This window comes from Lissotriton vulgaris, chromosome 5, assembly GCF_964263255.1.
Source record: "Lissotriton vulgaris chromosome 5, aLisVul1.2, whole genome shotgun sequence".
Lineage (NCBI taxonomy): Eukaryota > Metazoa > Chordata > Amphibia > Caudata > Salamandridae > Lissotriton > Lissotriton vulgaris.
The window spans coordinates 76,116,437-76,129,519 of NC_141693.1; the positions used below are offsets into that span (position 1 = coordinate 76,116,437).

Genomic DNA, 13,083 nt, shown 5'->3' on the forward strand with positions numbered 1-13,083 from the left:
TAATTTTGTCCTTGCTAGGCCAACCCCCATTGATATAATTTTTGAGTTCCTCCCATTTATCATCCTTCTGTACACACTCCAACCACAACGATTCAGAAATATCCTGAAAGGAATCCTGTAAAACATCATGAACTGTAACCACAAAATTCCCTTCATGTAAAGTGCCCACTACATCTTGTTGACACGGTAAACGCAATAGACAGTCAGCCATAACATTCTTCTTCCCAGGTACATAGCTAGTGACAAAATTGTATTCTTGTAATCTAGAGGAAAGTCTGGCTATCCTGGCTGTTGAGTTCCATCCACCACCAACTGATAAAATGTTGACCAGTGGTTTGTGATCTGTCCTAAGGACAAACTTAGAACCCCAGACATACAATCTGAAGTGCTCAATCGCCCAACCACAAGCAAGAAGTTCCCTTTCTATCACTGCATATCTTCTCTCACACTCATTGAGAGTTCTGGATGCAAACGCTACAACCCACTCATTATCACCCTCTTTCTGTGATAAAACACTGCCCAAACCATACAAACTCGCATCAACCGTAATTACACATTCCTTGTTTATGCGGAAAGGCTTAAGGGTAGGGGAACTTATAATATCATTTTTGATGGTATCAAAAGCTTGTTGTTGTGTAGTAGACCACTTGAATTCCTCACCTTGCCTTAATAATTTCCTCAGGGGTTCCATCTTAGTTGCAAAGTTTACTACAAATTTACAGTAATATTCACACATTCCAGCAAATGATAGCAACTGATCCTTATTTATTGGAGCAGGAGCCTTAATAATAGCATCTACATTTGATTTTTTAGGAACAACACCCTCACCTGACAACGTGTGTCCTAAGTACTCCACAGATTCTTGAAATAATTTACACTTATGTGCTTTAAGTGTTAGCCCATTTGACTCTAATCTTCTGCAAACCTCTTGCAAATGAGATTCGTGTTCATTCACATTTTTTGAAAATACTAGGATGTCGTCCTGAAAGCATTTGACGTACCCATCCAAATCTCTGAAAATATGGAACATTGTCCTTTGGAACACGGATGCAGCCGATGCTAACCCAAACGGCATACGTACATATTGGAATAAACCTTGAGGTGTAATGAAAGCTGTAAGTTTCCTAGATGTTTCTGTTAAAGGGATCTGGTGATAAGCCGATCTCAAATCTAATGTCGAAAATATTTTTGCACCTTCTAACATAGACACTAGCTCGTTTATATTGGGTAAGGGATGACAGTCAATAACGATATTAGCATTTAGTGCTCTTAAATCTACACATAGCCTTAATTTTTGGTCCGGTTTTCTTACTAGAACTATGGGCGAAACCCATTCGGAGGATTCGATTGGTTCAATAATGCCCTCATCTAGCAACTCTTTCAACATACTTTTAAGTTCCTCCCTGATGTTGATAGGTACACCTCTAAGCTTTTGTACAATTGGTGTATGGTTCCTCTTGAGGACAATATTATGTGAAAAATGTTTGAGCATTCCTAATTTCTCACAAAAAACTGAGCTAAAAGACTTTACTAGATTATCAGCTTTTTCAGTATAAGTAGTAGCAATATTGGATGGTTCAATCAATGAAACAGTACCCATGAGACTGTCATCACATAGAGAAATGGGATCTTTGGCACGTGGATTAATCAAAATTCCTAATTGCCACTGATCCCACCATCCTAAAACATTAACGCCCCTGAGAGAAATATATAATTTTATGTCAGCTTTCCTATTCCTAAATTGAATCGTTACATGAAAAAAACCAATAATGTCAATTCTTGTACCAGAGAAATTTTTTGCAAAAATATCAGGTTCATTCATTTCATTCAACATTAAATAATTAGCTAGAATCTGGTTGAAATACTCTTGGGTGATGATAGTCCAAGGCGAACCTGAATCCACCATGAGGGACAATTCAACATTGCCAATGTTGAATATGCAATCAGGTGCTTTAAGGTGTAACAAAGCCTGTTCATCAATGATGGATACTACAAAACCAGAAGAATGTGATTCAAGGTTACAAATTTCATCAGCATTCACTTCTGCTACAGAAGAAACAGAACCCTTATTATGAGATTGAAATCTTCTGTCCCTACACATGTTCCCAAAATGACCAATTCTTTTACAAAAATTACATTCTTTTTTAAGTGCTGGACAACCTGGAAAGGAAGCATTATGAGATTTGTTTCCACATCTAAAACACATTCCTTGCATATTAGTATATTCATTGGACTTTTGTGTAAAATTAGTCTTAAATCTGGAAGGCACATATTTAGATAAAGATTGGTTAGCCACAAATTTGTTATCCTGTCTATTTTTGATTACGCAGACTTCTTCCTCAGGAACCTTCTTTTCTGAATCATTTCTAATAGTTTTCATCCATAAGTCAGATTGCTCTTGTGCTTTAGCAATTGCAATTGTTTCTGTGAGATTGGGATCACCCATGACCCAAAGTTTATCCTGTATCTTTTTGCATTTGACATGTACAATAATCTGGTCTCGAATCATTTCATCTGTCATCATGCCAAAATTGCAATGTAAACTTAACGATCTTAAAGAGGTTAAAAAGTCATCAAACGTTTCGTCTTCTTTTTGTTTCCTAGTATAAAATTTGAAACGATTTAGAGCAATGCTGACAGTTGGTTTAAACCTTTTCTCAAGTCTCGCTAAGGCTTCAGTATAGACATTCATAGAATCCCCACTACCATCACTTGAAGAAGTAATTTGTGGTAAAGATCTGAAAATAACTTGACCTTCTGAACCAAGGCAATGTAAAAGAATACTTTTTTTCCTTTCTGAGCCCATTCTTTCACCATCAATGGCTTTCATATAAGTCATGAATTCTTCTTTCCACCTAGTCCATGGCATGGGTGGATCTCCTTTTAGTTGTAAAAATTTAGCAGGAGGATCGAATTGCATGTTGTAAGTAAGTAACTTGAAAAATTATATTATGAAATGTAGATGGAGGAAAAAAATAAATAAATAAAATGTAGTTCAATGCTGAAATTCTGTACAATAAAATGTATATGTATGTCCTTACTCTGTAGAACAAAATAAATTTTCAATTGAAGAAAAACATATAATGGAAAGTCATGTATCTTCTATACTGTATTTCAATTAACCCAAAGTCTCAAAATGAATTTAAAAAAAAAAAATTTTTTTGCCAACTGAACCTGACTTGGTCTGACACTTACTTGAACGCGTTGAGTGAAATCGCGTTGAAAAACGAAGCTTGTAAATGTATGAAAACGTTAAAGAAATGATTGTTGGGTTAGTAGCGTTGCAGCGTTGCTATGGAAACGCCAAGCAGAGTAAGAGAAGGCTGCGTAGTAGCGTGATGAAACGTGATGCGTCACAGAGCCACGGCGCATGCGCTGACAGAGTCAACAGCGCTCGAGCATCGGGAAATGTTTACTTTCAAGATTCCGGCTTTAAAACAGGTAAATAACTTGAAAAAAATGCTCGAAATGTTAAACGAGTGCCGCTTTCAATACAGTTGAGGTGATAGCATCAGAAAAATGAGTTGCAATTAAAACGCTGAATTTGACCAAAACAATGGTACTTGTAAAAAATAGAAAAAACTTGTAATTAACGCTGTATCAGCCGCAGGTGCGATCATAGCACATAAATATATTCAATTTCAGCCGCAGGTACAATCAATGTACATGAATTAAAATAAATGAAGAAAAGTACATACCAGAATTTCAGCAAAATGTGAAAATAGTGAGTTCAACACCACTGAAATCCATGCTGCTTAGTGGTGATTTCCCCCGTCGCCATATTTTGTTGAATAATCATGGAAAAGATTATAAAGTTGTAATGTATTTATTAGCAGCATGGCCATCCATCCACAGGTTACAGAGTACAGCTACAACTGATTTCTATAACAGCAACATGTAAGTTCCACTAGCATGTGGAATGGAGAGCTCTGTTGAAAGGAAACATGTCGCATGCAGTGGCATGCGACAATGACCAAGCTTCTTAAAGAAATACAACCTGAAATCAGAATACAACAGGTGGTTATTAAGCGGGTAGATCACTAGGGTGGTTATTAAACGGGTGGATCAATAGGATGGTTATTAGGCGGGTGGATCACCAGGGTGGTTATTAGGCAGTTGGATCACTAGGGTGGTTATTAAGCTGGAAGATCATTGGGGTGGTTATTAAGCGGGTAGATCACTAGGGTGGTTCATAAGCGGGAAGATCACTAGAGTGGTTATTAAGCGGATAGATCAGTGGGGTGGTTATTAAGTGGTTAGATCACTGGGGTGGTTATTAAGCGGATAGATTACTGGGGTGGTTATTAAGCGGTTAGATCACTAGGGTGCTGTCCACTCCACTGTCCTGGACCCACGCCCAAGCAGTCTTAGCTCTACTCCCCAGAGACACCCACCCAGTCACCAAAGACTCGCTGAAGCTTGTTCAGTCATCATAGCCAGGACGTCCGGCATTTTGTGGAGATAAAGTCCTATGCATTGCACTCCTCTCTTTTTACCTGATAAACTTAATCTGATAGATGCATTTTAAGTGTGATGCTGGACTATAACCGAAGGCGCTACCTCTGGCTTCTGCGCACTCACTGTGGTCCAGTCAACTATTGTGAGTGACTGAACTGCTGCAATTCTCTTTTTCTGGGCTACACCATAGCTGTAAACTCTGGCTGTGAGTGTGCCAGCTGCTGCCATTCGAAAATCCGCAGGTGGCACAAGCCGAATGTATGTTGTTATCCCGCAGTCTTTTTCCCTGCAGGGAATCGCAATGTGGTCGTTACAACGACCCCGTTCTGATTCCGTATACCATTTCTCCGCAAGTCGGAACAACGACTTGTGGGGGTGGGGGGGCTGGGCAGGGGCGCTGGATGTTGGAATAGTATAATTTACTATTCCAACTCCAGTCTGTGCGGACACTAGGGAAGGTGTTGGATTTTAAATCCAACACCTTCTCCCCCGCAAGTTGTTGTTACGACTTGCGGAGTAATGGTATGAGGTCGTTGTAATGACCGCGTTGTGATTCCCTGTGGGGAAAAAGTTTAGTGGTAAACATTGTTTAGCGCGTTCTACACATTTAAAACCTGTGCCCATACCTAAGGGACATTTATCCAGTAGTAAATCGGAAAGGTTGCATGCGGAGCCTCACGAGCTCTTCCAATAAATATATAAATACCATAATGTTATACAGGCACAGAGGCATCTCTCTACCCCCTAGCATGCACTCCTCAGGGATCGTGGATGCGTATGGGATTGTACCCAGGTATATATATATAAAGTAACGTTGTACAGGTACAGAGGTCTCTCCCACCCCTAGTGCTGGGTGTAAAGCAGGCACTTCACCAGGATTGTTGGTAAGTATGAAATTGTACCGAGGTATATAAATAATGTAATGTTGTACAGGCACAAAGGCCTCCTCATACCCCTAGTGCTGGGTGCGAAGCAGGCACTTCACCGGGATCACGGATGCCTATGGAATTATACCCGGGTACAGCGCATGAATCCTCTGTATCTCAGCATATGATGCCGAGGATTAGAGAAACTGTGCCTGAAAATCATCAATCCAACATAGTGCGAGTGCATAAGCAGATCCTATGGGTTCCTCGCATGGTTAATTCCCATGCTGATCCCATGGGATCCCTAACAGGAGCAATACCCAAGCGGATCCTATAGATTCTTCACAAGGAGAATGCACAGACAGATCCAATGCATCCTCCATAGGAGGTATACACAGGCAGATCCTATCGATCATTGACAAGTGGAATGTTCAGTCATATTCTGTGGATGCCTCATAGGAGCACAGGTAGATCCTACGGATCACTCACGGGAGGCATGTACATCCCGTGGATCTCTCGGAGGAAGAATGCACAGGCCGATCCATTGGAGGAATGCACAGGCAGCTCCTATAGATCCCTGGCAGGAGGAACGTAAAGGCAAATCCTATGCATACCAAAACCAGAGTAATGCAGAGGCAGATCCTATGTATCCTTCATAGGAAGCATGCACAGACCGATCCTTTGAATCCCTCATAGTAGCACAGGCAGCTCCTATGAATCACACACACAAGGGATGCACATGTACAGCCTGTGGATCCCTCAGAAAAAGAATGCACAGACAGATCCTATTGATTCCTCACACGCAGATCCAATGTATCCCTTTCAGGAGGAATGCACAGGCTTGTCATAGGGATCCTTCACAGGAAGACTCTATGGATCACTCACAGGAGGAATGCTGTGGATCCTCCGTAGGAGGAAAGCACAGGCAGTCAATAGATCCTTTAGAGGACCCCATACACAGTAAGAACTTGTGGCTCCCTCCGAGGAGGATTGCACAGGTAGGTCCTATGAATCCCCCAGAGGGATTGCACAGGCAGATCCTTTGGATTCCAACAGAGCAGTCCAGCCAAAGATGGAAGGAAGAAGGATTCTCGGCATAGAGATGGCAGTGTATAGTAATGTCTACATACTCCTGCCTACAATGGTAGTATTGTGTGCTGATCTCACTGATGATGGAGTGTACAGTGGCAGAAACTGTGCTGGTCTCCTCAAGATTCTAGAGCAGTGATGAAGGGATTTACAGTGGGAGGAAATGTTTGCCAGTCTGCTGCCATAGTCCAGGTATGTGCACAGCAGTCTCCCAAACTTCAGTTTTTTGGCATGCATTTTTGGCATGCATATTTTGGCATTTAATGGTGCTCTGTGTTGACCCCTGAAAGATGAAATGCTGAGTTTGCCTTGCTGGATTTCTTAGGTATGTCTTCAAGATCATGCCCATGTGAACTTATGGTGGCAATAAAATTGAGGATTTATGTGTTCGAGGCATGTGGGCTGCTGAATTCATATCTGTGCATAGATCGCCGCCTAGTGTTGGGTCTGGACGATTGCACATTGTTGTCCTGGAAGAGTCTTCGAAGTCTCACGAGATAGGTGGCTCCTCCCCTGGACTACAGTGCGCATCGGCATCCTCTCCATCCTCAGATTGTTTTTTTCCGCCATTGGGTTCGGATGTACTTTCTTGACAAGTTCGGAATCTATATATAAACTTTATTAACAAGGCCAAAAGGCCTTCGATGTGTCGGTATTGTCTTTCGATCAGTGCCAGGTACTAGTTCTAGTTCTTCGAGCTGAACGACGAAGGCCGCGAGGCTTTTTCCAACACCCAAGGCTCGATCGACGACCGACGATGGAACGGAGCTCGTTCAAGCGATGCCCCGTTTGCATCTCAAAATACCCTCACATCGATGTACACCCTGTGTGCAATAAATGCCTATCTCCGGACCACGACGAGGCCAGCTTAGGCTTTGACGCGTGGGGAGACAGTCGGCGCAGAGAACGGCGCCAGACCCGGAGAACATCTTCGAGGCTGACGACGAGGAGGGCGTCGAAGAGGAGGATCCTGAACAACAGTCGGATCCTGCTTCAGCGCAGCTGCGGATTCATCGCTCCTGGCAGCCCACGGGTACTGCCATGGGGTCAACCAGAGACGTCATGCCTGGCTTTGGCTTACATCATTGAAGCCTGAGGCGCAACAGAGGGTGGCCAACCTACCCTTTTCGGGCGAGACCCTCTTTGGAAAGCACGCTAACGATGAAATGGCCCGCATGAAGGCAGAGGCTGAAACCCTGACGGCTGTCGGGTTGGAGAAGCCCAAGGAACAAAAGAAGACCTACCGCCCGTTCCAGAGACGGTACGGGGCGCAGGGCAGAGGGCGAGGTCAACAAACTGGACAGCAACAACAACAGCAGTTCCAGAGGAGGGCCTTCCAAAAACGTCAGAAGGGCCGGGGTGGGCAGCAGTCTGCCGCCGCGACCAAAGGCCCGGTCGGGTCTAGGCCCTGAGCTGTTACTTCCCCCGTCATCCGTTACCCACTCCGGTGGGGGGAAGCGTCCAATATTACCTGGCAAAGTGGAGAAAAATTACTCAGGACAAGTGGGTGCTGAATATTGTTTGCAATGGTTACAGTCTTCGGTTCATCAGCCCGCCACTAGCAATTCCACTGGTTTGCTCGCAGTTTCAGCTACGCGAGCTCCAGGCGGAGGCCGATACCCTGTTAAGGAAAAGGGCGATAGAAGATGCCCCTCTGTCTCAAAGGTGAAGAGGTCTTTACTCACGGTTCTTTCTGGTACGCAAGAAAGACCAGAACGAGTTCAAGCCCATTCTGGATTTGCGACAAGCAAACAAATGGATTCGCAGGGAAAAGTTTTGCATGCTGTCTTGGCACCAGATTTACCCTCAACTGCAAAGGGGAGACTGGCTGTGCGCGATAGACCTACAGGATGCATACTTCCCTGTGCCCATTGCACAGAAACACCGAAGTTCCTGCGATTCCAAGTCGGCGCCAATCACTATCAGTACGCAGTACTACCGTTCGGGCTGAAGTCTGCGCCCAGGACCTTTTCAAAATGCATGGCAGTGGTGGCGGCACACCTGAGGAAGAACAAGGTGTTTGTCTACCCGTACCTGGACAATTGGTTGATCAAGGCTTCGACCTTCTCGGAAGCTCAAACGCACTTCCAGAAGACGTCCGTTCTGTTGAACAAGCTGGGGTTGCACATCAACATGTCCAAGTCTGTCCCAACTCCGGTCCAGTGCCTACAGTACTTGGGAGCCTCCATCAATACGCTGTCAGCAAGCGTGTCTCCTTCGGAGGAAAGATGTTTATCACTCCTTCGGAAGGCTCAGGCTCTTATGACTGTTCCATCTACAACAGTGAGGACGGTGTCTTCTCTACTCGGGTCGATGGCCTCTTGTATCTTCCTCACGCCACACGCACGGCTACACATGAGACCGCTGCAGGAGTGTCTGGAGGATCAGTGGGACCAGAGACGAGGGAACTGGGACGACAAGATACGACTGTCTTTGCATGCTCAATAGTCTCTGAAATGGTGGTGTCCAGCGGAGAACCTCCTCAAGGGGTTCCCTTCTACAAGGACATTCCCACTCAGACTATCATGACGGATGCTTCTCTCCACGGCTGGGGAGCGCATTCCGGAGAGTTACAGATCCAAGGAAAGTGGTCCCAGACAGAGTCCACGTATCATATCAATTTCCTGGAACTCAGAGCTGTTCACCTGGCGCTGAAGGCCTTTCATCCGTCCTTCCCGATCTACTCTCTGCTTGTTCAGACGGACAATACGACCACGATGTATTACCTCAACAAGCGGGGGGCTCGAGATCGCGCACCCTGTCTCGGGAGGCGCGGGCGATCTGGCACTGGCTGCTGCCCAGAGGACTGACGATAACGCCTACCCGTCTGCCAGGTGTGCAGAATTTTCAGGCGGACGCACTGAGCAGACTGATTCAGGAAAACCACGAATGGGTCATAAACGACGTAGTACTCGGAGACTTCTTCGCCAGGTGGGGCACTCCAGCCGTGGATCTGTTCGCCACCGCCGAAAACAGCAAATGATGAGACTTCGCATCCAGGTATTACCAGCAGGGGATGCCGGGGAATGCGTTATGGATCAACTGGTCGAACAGCTTTCTGTACGCTTTTCCACCCATTCCCCTGATTCCGGCGGTGCTCATCAAGCGGTCCCAATCCAGGGCGCGGATGATCCTGATTGCCCCGGAATGGCCCAGACAGTGGTGGTTCACGGACCTGCTTCACCGGTCTCTTCTTCCTCACATATGGCTGCCGTGCCGGCCGGACCTTCTCACGAAGTTCGGGGTCAGATGGTGCACCCCAACCTCTCGTCTTTGAGTTTGGCGGCATGGCTCCTGAGAGAGTGCAATATGGCCATTTGAATCTTCCTGCAGATTGTATGGACATACTGAAAGAGGCTCAGAGACCTTCCACTAGGACTTCTTATGCTTACAAGTGGAAGAGGTTCTGCATCTGGTGCAAGTCCAAGAACTATGATCCAACGACATGTAAGAAAGATGTCATCCTTCCATACCTTTTGCATTTGGCGCAGTCTCGCCTTACTTTCCATTCCATTAAGGTTCATCTAACTGCGCTGACTGCCTACAGGAAATGCCCTTCACAGACTTCCTTTTTCCAGATGCCTGTGATAAAGGATTTTGTTGTAAATATTTTTGTCCACCCCAAGCGTGGAAGGGTATACTCAGACATGAGTCCCTTGCTCATTGCACCATCAGGATTCAAGCAAACCGGGCCGAAGACGGCTGTAATGCCAGAAACCGGTCCCCGGGAGCTTGTTTCCTTCCCAGTGTAAGATTTGGCTTTTGTAGTTTGGTTTGCCCTGTTCCCATCATGCACTGGGACAGGAACAGACTAATTTGCATACAGCCAGGTTCTGAAACTGGGATGGTGCAGTGAGCTAAAAAACGGTGTTGGATCTAGCCCTGATCTCTTGACTGGGTGAGTTTTCTGCTTAATTCAGAGACTCTGTCCCTCACCACCCCTTGTTGTAAATATTTTTGTCCACCCTAAGCGTGGAAGGGTATACTCAGACATGAGTCCCTTGCTCATTGCACCATCAGGATTCAAGCAAACCGGGCCGAAGACGGCTGTAATGCCAGAAACCGGTCCCCGGGAGCTTGTTTCCTTCCCAGTGTAAGATTTGGCTTTTGTAGTTTGGTTTGCCCTGTTCCCATCATGCACTGGGACAGGAACAGACTAATTTGCATACAGCCAGGTTCTGAAACTGGGATGGTGCAGTGAGCTAAAAAACGGTGTTGGATCTAGCCCTGATCTCTTGACTGGGTGAGAGTTTTCTGCTTAATTCAGAGACTCTGTCCCTCACCACCCCTTGTTGTAAATATTTTTGTCCACCCTAAGCGTGGAAGGGTATACTCAGACATGAGTCCCTTGCTCATTGCACCATCAGGATTCAAGCAAACCGGGCCGAAGACGGCTGTAATGCCAGAAACCGGTCCCCGGGAGCTTGTTTCCTTCCCAGTGTAAGAATTGGTTTTTGTAGTTTGGTTTGCCCTGTTCCCATCATGCACTGGGACAGGAACAGACTAATTTGCATACAGCCAGGTTCTGAAACTGGGATGGTGCAGTGAGCTAAAAAACGGTGTTGGATCTAGCCCTGATCTCTTGACTGGGTGAGAGTTTTCTGCTTAATTCAGAGACTCTGTCCCTCACCACCCCTTGTTGTAAATATTTTTTTCCACCCTAAGTGTGGAAGGGTATACTCAGACATGAGTCCCTTGCTCATTGCACCATCAGGATTCAAGCAAACCGGGCCGAAGACGGCTGTAATGCCAGAAACCGGTCCCCGGGAGCTTGTTTCCTTCCCAGTGTAAGAATTGGCTTTTGTAGTTTGGTTTGCCCTGTTCCCATCATGCACTGGGACAGGAACAGACTAATTTGCATACAGCCAGGTTCTGAAACTGGGATGGTGCAGTGAGCTAAAAAACGGTGTTGGATCTAGCCCTGATCTCTTGACTGGGTGAGAGTTTTCTGCTTAATTCAGAGACTCTGTCCCTCACCACCCCTTGTTGTAAATATTTTTGTCCACCCCAAGCGTGGAAGGGTATACTCAGACATGAGTCCCTTGCTCATTGCACCATCAGGATTCAAGCAAACCGGGCCGAAGACGGCTGTAATGCCAGAAACCGGTCCCCGGGAGCTTGTTTCCTTCCCAGTGTAAGAATTGGCTTTTGTAGTTTGGTTTGCCCTGTTCCCATCATGCACTGGGACAGGAACAGACTAATTTGCATACAGCCAGGTTCTGAAACTGGGATGGTGCAGTGAGCTAAAAAAACGGTGTTGGATCTAGCCCTGATCTCTTGACTGGGTGAGAGTTTTCTGCTTAATTCAGAGACTCTGTCCCTCACCACCCCTTGTTGTAAATATGGAGTGGGTGAAAGGCTAATATCCGCCAAAACTGAGTAGGACGAAAAATCTTATGTATTAGTTTTTGGTTTGTTCAACGTTGAAGGATACAGTGTTACAAAATATTGTGCACCTAATCTTTGTTTCCTTGAAACTGGTTCTGAAAACTCTTCAATCAGTAAATAATGATTAGTGATGAAGAAATGGCTGCAGCAGCAGCACAAGCAGATTTACATGACCGAAATAGGTTACAGAATGATTTTTTTTGTACGAAAAAGCAGCAGCGGACCTTAAAAGTGCCGCACCTAAACTCCAGTGCCAATGGTGTCTATAATCACGTCAGTTAGATATTTGTGCAGCCAACCCCGACACCAGCTGCTGTTTGGCGTCGCTGTGCTCTCCAGATCAGTTAAGCAATTTTTAAGTACTCATGGGGGCGCACCAAAATGAGAGTCCAAAAAGAATAAATAGAAAAATGTTCTTTATTTATCTTTTTTCAGAAAAAAGCACGTCAATAAAACATGTAGCGAGATCAGCCAACGCGTTTCACTCCTACCAAGGAGTTTCTTCAGGGCTGAAAAAACAATAAAAGACAAAATATTCCCATCAATTGCCTGCATGGCCAAGTGTGTACATATTTACCCTTTTGACATTACATCAATGGTGACTCATTTAGGGTACATGGTTCCCTAGGAACCAGGAAAAACAAAGAAAAGACACAGTAGCCTATTGTCAGGGAAAGAATGAACAGCGAATATTTGTTAAATTTAAAACTTTAAAAACATCCCTTTCTAAGCGGTTACTACCACGGAAGGGGGGGGGGGTTTACGTGGAAGACCGGAAAGAAAGGTTCAAAACATCCTTAATGCAATATGTATATCCGTCTGCTGAGGTCCTACTTCTAATTTTAAACATCCCCGATTGGGGAGAAGAGTTAACCGCTGTCAGTAGGAGAAAGCATATTTCTCACTTCACAATAACACAGTCACATTTAAATCTACCATCATCATTGCATAGTCGTGAATAGGTAATATCTGAGTAGTTTTCTTATTTTTACCTCATCGGTAGGATAGAATAAACCAAGAGTACAGTTTGCTAGATTTTTTAGTCCAGTTATACCATATAGTATGAGAGATTAGTAATATATGTATATAAGCATGACACAACACAACTAAGCACTCTACATCATATTTTCTCTCCTTTCTAATATTTGCAAAAACAGGCCTGCCCCCTTTCAAAATAGACCATCCTCCTCTCCATTATATCTAGTGAGATGTGATTTGTTGTCGAGGGGTATGGAAGGGAAAGGACAATAATATGAGACACAAAAATCTTTAGCAAGAAAAG

General features: G+C 44.8%; 1 protein-coding gene and 1 long non-coding RNA gene across 3 annotated transcripts in view; one reads left to right on the top strand and one right to left on the bottom strand.

Annotated features, from left to right (window-relative positions):
• The window catches only part of LOC147710229 (E3 ubiquitin-protein ligase TRIM39-like), a 255,116-nt gene that overhangs the window by 200,627 nt on the left and 41,406 nt on the right, over positions 1-13,083 (top strand). The window lies entirely within an intron of this gene.
• Positions 12,212-13,083, bottom strand: part of LOC147710230 (uncharacterized) — a 181,100-nt gene continuing 180,228 nt past the window's right edge. Inside the window, exon 3 of the long non-coding RNA XR_015295855.1 lies at positions 12,212-12,310. This is a non-coding gene — a long non-coding RNA (uncharacterized LOC147710230). The remainder of the gene's footprint in view (positions 12,311-13,083) is intronic.